This window comes from Crassostrea angulata, chromosome 8, assembly GCF_025612915.1.
Source record: "Crassostrea angulata isolate pt1a10 chromosome 8, ASM2561291v2, whole genome shotgun sequence".
NCBI classification, from domain to species: domain Eukaryota; kingdom Metazoa; phylum Mollusca; class Bivalvia; order Ostreida; family Ostreidae; genus Magallana; species Magallana angulata.
The window spans coordinates 50,316,175-50,325,988 of record NC_069118.1 but is presented as its reverse complement, the minus strand read 5'-3'; the positions used below and the strand labels follow the sequence as shown (position 1 = coordinate 50,325,988).

The window sequence follows — 9,814 nt, the reverse complement described above, 5'->3', positions numbered from 1 at the left end:
TTGTTTTCTTAAAAACAAACAAAGTACAGTACTGATCAGACCCAACCTAACCCCAGAGTAAACCCCAACTGAACCTCGGGTTTACTTTTTGGGTTTACTTGGAGTTTACTTTGGGTTTACTAGTGGTTTACTTTGGGTTTACTTTGAAATTGCTTTTGAGGTCAACTGTATGCACTGAAGTGTGAAGCAGACTAGTATTTTATCTTACCATCCTACTGCCTGTAATTCCTACCCTTTGTATATTCCAAATACATAGTTAGTGTCTGCTTTCAAAGGTATACTTCTGACTGGGTTCACTCTCTGTGTCCACTCTGGGTTTACTTAATTTGGGTTTACTCTGGGTCCACTCTAGTAAACCCGAAGTAAACCCAGACTAAATCCAGAAAGTAAACCGAGGGATTAGTTGGGGTTTACTTTCTGTTAGGTTGGGTCTGATCGGTACTGTAATTTACTTAGAAACTGTTGGAAAGAAAATGTAATGCCACTTTTTGTTAAGGCGATTAAGCGAAATGATGATATACATATTCCAAAGGTCGTAGGGAGAAAGTAAGCATGTTAACCCTATATTTTTCTTTAGCTTTTCAAGGCAAAAAGATGTACATGCACCCGTTAATTATCAAGTTACAAAATTGTGTCGAGATATTTCAAATGTTGTAATAATGTATAAAATTTGTTCACTCAAAAATGTGTTTTAAACTACAACAATGGAATTTGGCTGAAGACGTGTTCTGAAAATGTGGTATACGTATTGTCGAGATTCTGCTAAGAAAAGTAAATACTTTAGGTATGATTAAAAAAAGAACAACTTTTAATTACATAATTTAATGTGTTAAGCTAATAGTTTAAAGGGAAAAATGTCAATATTACCAAAAATTGCTGAGAATAAGGACCCACCCTAAAAAATCTGAAAATTAGAGAATACATGTATAATATGGGATAATTATTTTAGTTATAGTTTCTATGTTATATGATATAAAATAGTTTTTAAAAATTTTGTTATTTTAAAGTGTTATAAACAATAATGTTGCTCAAATTACATATAATGAAGGAAAAAAGAGATTGCACTGGCATGTCTTCTCAGCAAGACACAACTAGGCCTCGAAAATTTTCAAAACAAACCCACCTGAAATCATAGACACATCAGGAATATTGGTTTAGAGGTGTTGACAACGTCATCAATTCAGAGGCTGAAAACTGTGCATCAACTGACCAGTCAAATTGTGATGTTTTCGAATAGGGGATAAGATTGTTTACTTAAGATAATTAAGGCCAAGATAAAAACTGAAGTTTAGTGTGGAAATTCATTCTCTCAGTCTTATTATCAAATAATTGTTAACAAGTAGTTGAGGGTTTTTTATTAGATAGTTCTGTTATTTACTCTAAGGAAAATGTAAACAAACGCAGGTATTAATGAAAGGGGGAGGGTTAATTTTTACCCAAACACACACAATATTTCAAATAACAGCTTTGTCAATTACATAATTATGTTGATCAATAAAGCTTTGTTAGTTTGAATACAATACACAAGGGACAATACATTCTTATGCTTGTTTCTCCGAAAGTAAAGAAAAGCCCCATTAGGATTCAATATTATCTGAAACCATCAACACGTCAGAGGTATTGGCTTACAGGTGTTGACCACCTCATTGATTTAGAGGCTGAAAACTGTACATCAACTGAGCAGTTAGATTTTCATGAGATAATGCGTAGTGTGTTCCCCAATAGGGGATAAGATAGTTTACTTGAATAATTAAGGGCAAGATATAAACTGAAGTAAAGTGTGGATATTCATTCTCTCAGTCTTATTATCAAATAATTGTTAACAAGTAGTTGAGGGTTTTTTATTAGATAGTTATGTTATTTACTCTAAGGAAAATGTAAACAAACGCAGGTATTAATGAAAGGGGGGGGGTGGGGTTAATTTTTACTCAAACACGCACACAAAATATTTCAAATAACAGCTTTGTCAATTGCGTAACTACGTTGATCAATAAAACATTGTTAGTCTGAATACAATACACAAGGGACAATACATTCTTATGCTTGTTTCTCCGAAAGTAAAGAAAAAAACCCATTAGGATTCAAAATTATAGAAACGAAATAAATAACAAACGCCTTTTCATAAATTGTTCTTTACACAAAAGTCACTTGACAGCAACGTTATGTCATCCTCCAAAACTTTAAAGCCCACACTTTTGAAAAAAAGAAAAAAAACACGCTTTCATAGTTTGTGTATGAAAATGACATTAAACTCCGTTGTGAGTGGTTACTTGGACTTTGAAAAAAGTGATAAAAAAGTCAGAGATCAACAATTAATTCCAATAAATATGCAACATGTTGCATTTAATAAGTTAATTTTGATCTGCATATAATGGCCGTAAAAATCAAAATTCTTTTAAGTTAAATGGTCTGTTCCAGGGTCCAACATGTACCCTGACGACAGATGAATATTAAAGTTGAAATGAAATCCTAGATATTAATCAATCTCTTGACATGTGTATTCGTTCCCGAAATCGTTTCAAAGTCTTAGAGTTAAAGCTGTTTAAAAGAACCTTCACCTACAACCACATGTTAGTAGAGGTAATATCCCTTTCCTGTAGAGGGATTCTCGATTGTACCTGACATGATTATGTCCAATAAGTATATTTCATTAGATTGGGTTGAGTATTTGATGGAGAAAAAAAAAACAAAACACAAAAAAAAAACAAAAAAAAAAAACAAAAAAACAAAATCAAAATATTTAGTTATTTGTATAAAGATATAAGATGTGTGAAAATTTCAACTATATTTGTTAATTTTTTTCAACTTTATCTTTAAAATTATTTTTAAATAAATATATTTATGTCGACATTATCCATGCATAGCCTGGAATCTTGCACCAAATTGCACGTCTTGCAATACGTTTTGTATCTAAAAATTTGTTTTAACTAGATACATCGGAGATATTTTAGAAATGCCAAATATGTATTAAGCAATTTCAACGACATATGTGTACACCTTTGCTAATTCAACACGTTTTAAAACATTATTTTGCTCACTCTTTTTTCTTTAATGAACTAGTCTCCCCTCCTTCTTCATTATATTCATCATGATTTTTATGCAAACCTCTTTTCTATAAAACACTTTTGTAAGAAAAAGCGTATGGCTGGGGTGATAGACCTTTTATTACATGCTGTCACAAATAGCCAAAATTAACCTTATTGTAATTATATAGCGTTTCCCTGTGTTCTTGTTGCAACTTGTTATTAACCGCCTTTTTCCCATAAAAGAGATTTGTGTTAAACATATTATTTACAAATTCGTCTGTAGTTTTAGCGCGAGTTTCATTTCTGAATATCCTTAAAAATGTTATGCAAATTTTAAACAATATCGTATCGTTTGGTTGCATGGTTTAAAGTTTTTAAAAATGAAATTTAGTGGCCAATAAATTTCTACATAGGCTTTATGAGTTTGACTTATATAGTGCAGCCTACAAACTAAGTAAATACAATTACTATAGTAAACGTAATCATTTTATAACCCTGTTTTAATCAAATTTGCATAAAAATCCACCGAGAGAATTAGTATGTTTACAATGGTTTTCTCGAGGGGAGGGGGCTGAATTTCAAATGTTACCGTCCCAAACAGGCACTTTTTGTATAATGTAGATGAAAGGCAAGTACATTTAAATTTACCAGGTGATAGTTATAAGACTTCGTGCATTGGTTCATAGACAAATGATCGATCACCATCTAAAGGAAGAAAGACACGTACATGAAATAACATCCTTACTTAAAAATAACATTAACCTACTGAAACAAGTATGGAACCAGGTTTACAAAGCTTCACAAGTATTATTAAAACGTATTTCCTAAAACGATATTATCCTAAGTTTTATGAGCAATAATTTGGTAAACCAGCAATTAAATGCCTTATACAAATGTAAATGTCACAGGTGAAATCTTAAGGTAGCTTATTAATGACATTTATCCTAGATTTAAGCTTTTACCGACTGGCCCCTGAATGCAAGTTTAAAGGTAAAATTTCTTCATACGTTGCTAGAGGCATTTAGCTTGAAATATATGCGTCTCATCTTGGCATTCTTACTTATATGAAAAAAAATCATTTATCTCTAAATCGAAATAAATGATTAACTGATAGGAGGATATAAAGATGGAAATTGCCAATTTCATGCTTACATGAAAGAAAGTTTTAAATTATTCTTTAGCCTATGTATGATTTTTTTTCTGTTCATTTTTGTATGTTCTTTATTCATTTTGCACCTGATTTGCATACATATTGATAACGTTTTAATAAAAAGCTTTTGATAATACAGTTTTATCTAATCAGTTATATATATGTAATTGCATTACGGAACAAGTTTTGTAATACAACCATTGTTTACAGCAATGTGTTTCTTTTTCGATAGAAGCTGCTGCTCAATTTGTCCTAAATTGTCAATGTAAACTTACATATCTTTAATTTTTGGAGTGCGAAACATGAAACAATTCATAATAATGTTACTGATGATTGATATATTAATGAGTAACATGGCTCAGCAATGGTATGAAATGAGAACAAAACCTCCCTTTTTCGTTGCTAATTGTACGGAGAGATACGTAGTTAGTCTCTTACTGTGTGCAGGAATTGGAAGAGAAGCAAAGGATGTTACCTTTTTCTTTAACGGTAATAATAACCACTGTCGATGGAATTGTACATTCGTTTACGTTACTGGTGTGACCAATGGAAATGTCGAGCGGTGGAAATACGGTAAGAAATTAATTGCATTACAATGACTGTTTTGTGAACCAATTAAATGTATTATCTACACAGCCTGATCTACGGATCTGACATAAGGAATCTATGCAGTAAAAATAAGCAATTAGATCTTATTAAGATTTTTACATTTGATTTCTAAAGCTTCGAACTGCTTTTTAAGAAGGATATTTTCATACTCAAATAGTTTATAATTTTTGGTCGTATTTTTATGATAGTGTGGATTAATTTGAACTCGATAGTGTGTTACTTGTAAACAAAATGATATCCAATTTCTATTGAAAAAAAAATAAAAAGAATTGTTAAAATAATTTAGTTCATACTTTTTCCTATGAACAAACAATCAGTTTTAGATATGATTTAACGATCCATAGAAATTTTAATGTATCATTTTACCTTAAAGTCAAAGTCATGTCGATGTGAAGGTCGCCATGTTGTTTGTTCTTTTATTCATTTGTGTATTTAACAGGAAAAATCAAATGTGTTCCTATGTTATATTTTTTCAACGAATAAAATTTAATTTCAAAACATACCATATAGTTATATGTATAAAAAAGACTATATGCTTTTTTATCTGTTCAAATTTTCTATTTGCACTTTAGTTTGTGTCAATGATTCATTCTTTATAGAAAAATTGTAGGCTTTTTTTTTTATATCTTATTAGAGTTGGAATGGAAGAAGAATGCAGCATTTAAAAAACTAGTTGATAGCTCGTCAGTATAATATAATGATTACAAGAATTGGTCTCCACAATATACTACTGATGGTTTGATTCCAAATGGAGGAATACATATATTTCATTCAGAATATGAAACTGCTCCATGGATCAGGGTTGATTTGCAACAGGCATTAGCAATATCCTTTTTGCGAGTATATATGAGGAGAGATGGTGGCGGTACATTGTTTATTACCACTTTTCAATAAAATACTGCTATGAATGGTTTCCAACTGATTATTATAATGTTGTGAATCATTTTAGGGTTTGATGTACAATATTTTCCTCCGCATTTCAAAAACTTTATGGGACATTTTAAAATAAATATATTACAGATTGTGTGTCAGTAAACTTTTTCAACTTTGAGATTTGACAAACTGAATTCAACCGTTGCCAAAAACTTGCATAACATGTCTGGATATTTTGTTTTGGAAAAAAACCATTCCTGCGCAAATTGCGAGAATTACAGTCATCAATTGATACTATAGAATACAACTCTAAGACGTTTTTCTAAAAGATCTTTTTTATCATGAACAGGTGAAAGATTCCATAACGTTGCTGTTGAAGTGACCAATAGTAGCCAATACATACAGCGCGGGTTTTACAAAGGACCATCAAAGACCCTTGGAGTAGTTGAGATTTTGTGTGAACAACCAGCTGTAGGCCAACACGCCCGTTTGCGTATTATCAAAGGCTTTGTAGATATTATAAATATTCCAGAACTTGAAATGTACACTAAATAAATTTCTATGCCCAATATCATAAAAAACGTGTTTTAACAAAATGTGAATATCGTTAATATACACCAATCTACATGTATCCACTACTGTTTTATCAAACATGATTTTACGAAAGATCATTATGGTTGTTGTAATTCCTTATCATTAAAGTTTGTCACAATTATATGCAAACATTTGTTTCCTTGGAATATAGTTTACAAGACGTTATTTTAAAGTTTATTGAATTAAAAATTCATAAACTATAATGATATTTTATTGTAATTTTCATAACATGTAATTTTGTTAGGTTTCATTCTTAGCTATATCTAGAGACTTTAGGAATTCTAAAGCAGGTTCATGCATTGATGCATTTCTTTTCTTTTCTCTCTATACCCTGTCCCAAGTTTTTGCTTCCACCACTTTTTGCTTGATATTTCAATAATTGTAAATACCTTTGTGCTTAAACTACGTTCATCCACTAATATGAAAAATGTCCAGATTATCTGTTTTGAAACGCCCCCTCTACCGCTTCAGGCTTCAATACACATCCAAAAATTGAAAGCATACGGAGATTTTGCATTGCATCAGCCATTAATAAGCCCGGATGATAATGTTAAATTATTGCGCGATGTATTCCGAGTGTATTCCGAATGGAGTAAAGATGTAAACATTTCCCATTACAAATCTTCGTAAGAAATTTGTTTTCGTTCCTGTGAAATTTTATGAGTGAAAAGGGATAATTGTTCAATAAAGATATATGGATATATTCCCTTTCATCGATTTCAATTGTATTTCTTTCACAGGTATGTGTATTTTTATAAAAAAATCATCAAAAATTGATTGAAGCAATAACTTGGGACAGACTATAATATTTTAGAATGTCATGTAACATTTTGATTAAAGCTGCTTGGTCCGATTTTATATAAAATTTCATGCACGCTTTTAAACGATGGCTATGCTTAGTATATGTATAATAATAGACATTGCAGTAGTTTTACCCGTCAATTATGCCAAATTTCAATGAAAAAAAATACGTACAAAATTTGCTAACAAAACAAACGACATTAAAAGGTACCGCGTTATTTCGCCTCATGTTAAATTTCACCCCTGACGACCAGACGGGTATGATTGCATTACGAATTTGACATCGCTTTAAATAAAGGTCGAAATGATCAGACAAATTACAAATAAACATGTGTACGTTTTGTTAGCCAATATTTCTAAAGCCTGCTTTCTTTACAATCGATGCATAGCATGCAGGTTGAATAACCCCAATCATTTGGGGGACGAAACCATGCGGTTTCCTTTTCTAAACATTCCCGTGATACAATTTGGTTTGTTTTTTCGTTTGCCCAAAGAGAAATTGTTTTTATTTACTTTGAATATTTCTAACTTTGAAAGTAGACTGCTTCTGCTGGTGTAAATAGGAAAAAGTCCATAACTTTCTAAGATAAAATGACTTGCATGGAACACACTTTGATACTGTAATTACAAAAAAATCGGACCAAGCAGCTTTAAAGCTTTACACGCTATAATTTGCGTCAATTTTGAATAAAGGGGAAAATGTATGTGTTTGATTACTAATAAAAGTTACCTTTATGCTGTTAATTATAATGCTCAATTCGATCACGTCACAAATATATCAAATAATAAACAATAAAAAATATTTATTTTCCTGCCAGGAAAGTAATGCCTCCTCGTGAATATCAATCTATCACGTGATATCGACAGCTAAATTTAGTCTATCATACCAAAACTGTTGAAGGGTCAACATCTTCATAATTGTGATAGTTTCACAAAGGAAAGGATATTTTCAGTAAATCATAAATTTGTCCGATATACGAGTACAAACAAAAGAAAAAAATACAAGCCTGTAAGTAGATATGAATACTTCCTTTAAAAAAATGACGTAGACCTGTGTTTTTCCCCAATGTGCTATTTATAGATCCTATAAGTGTTAATGCAGAAGTAAGGGTATCGTGAATGACAAACGTATTTTACTCATTATACATGTATGTATTTCAATTTAACAACTGTTAAGCATATTAAAAATCAAGTTGGATATTTAATTAGGCAAACAATAACGACCACCTAGTTCTCCGTGGACATGCGCAATGAGGTCGGTTTGCTCTTCCTTCCTTTGTAACGAGATGGAATCCATCATTGTAATTCACAGATCAAGGATAACTTTTATAAGTAGACAAACACATGTGTTTTCACTGTCATTCAAAATTGACGTAAATTATAGCGTGTATAGCTTTAAAATATTCAAAATTTAATGCGTTTGTTCTGAGTAAGATAAGAGCAATCTGATACTATATATGGCATTAATATGAATTTAATATTATAACCTTGTAATTTCAATGAATTAAACATAATTTATACTGCATATACATTCATAAAATCAAGTTTAATTATTGAGAGTAATATTCAAAGGACAATAGAAAATAGAAAATTTACATGCAATTGCTTTAAAGCATTTATACCTTCAATTTTTTGCCAATAATCCATCTTTTTGTTTATGGGGATTTAGGTTTTTTAAAATGAAGGACTACCCCATTCTTAAAGGAGTTCATTAGAAAATGAAAAATTAATGTTGAAAAGTTGAAAGTTACAGTTCATATTAAAGCATCTTCAGATGTTGTACACTCAGATCTGTTCAAATCATAGTCAACAGGGTTAGGATACGGCCACTATTTGGAGGGGGGGTGTTTCTGTTTTGTTTTTTCATAAGTACATATTACATGTATTTCTGCGTGTGCAATATTTTGCTATTTGTTAATAAGATATCGTTAAAAAGCAAAAATTAGATCATCGGGAAAGTTGATCGGGAAAGGTATATGATATTCCAATTTCGTAGATTATGGTTTGATCAAATCATGCTCCTTCTGTAGGGTAAGGTCTCAATGCCACAATTTTACAAATGATACTAAATAAAATCAGTCTAAATCTTCCTTTTTAAGGAACCAAGTTTAAAACACTTTAAAAAATCCACTTAATTGCACAGATTTATTTTCAATATTGATTTATTAAAACTGCTTGGTTCAGAGTTATGCCAGTTTGCTATGGTCAGGCGAATTATGTAGCCCTGGCCTCTAGTTATTAATATAAGATTTAATATATAAAACACACACAACATTTGCCTATATACATGTATATTGACATGTATATATTGTCTAATGGAGAGAGAGAGAGAGAAGTAAAATGAACAGGGTTAGTTTTAATATATTTATTTTATGACATTTGTTCGGAATTCCTCATTTATAGTTATTTGACACAGAAGCTTGTTTCTGTGATAAACATTATTATAATAAGAGCAATAAGAAGCGTTAAAATGACGTCCAGAAAAGTTTGCGGTTGCGCCGGGTTACAGGACGAAGACACGTTGGTCAGCTTATTAGGAATGATCTTTTCATGCCATGAACAAGAAACTTTTCACATTGATAAACTCTATCCTGATTTACGTTTTGGTAAAATTTCAAGAGTATCTTTTTTACTTAAAGTATAAGAGAAAATGTCTCAATAATTTCCGAACAACCCTCGTAAAATGAAGAGCGATATTATCTTTTGTGAAATTCTCTTGCCACAATGCTTGCACGATGAAACATGATAATTAAACTCATCA

The 9,814-nt window shown here is 31.1% G+C and overlaps 1 pseudogene; it reads left to right on the top strand.

The window, feature by feature from the left end:
• Positions 1–4,478: 4,478 nt before the first annotated feature.
• On the top strand, positions 4,479–6,213 carry LOC128160372 (uncharacterized; annotated as a pseudogene).
• Positions 6,214–9,814: the final 3,601 nt, after the last annotated feature.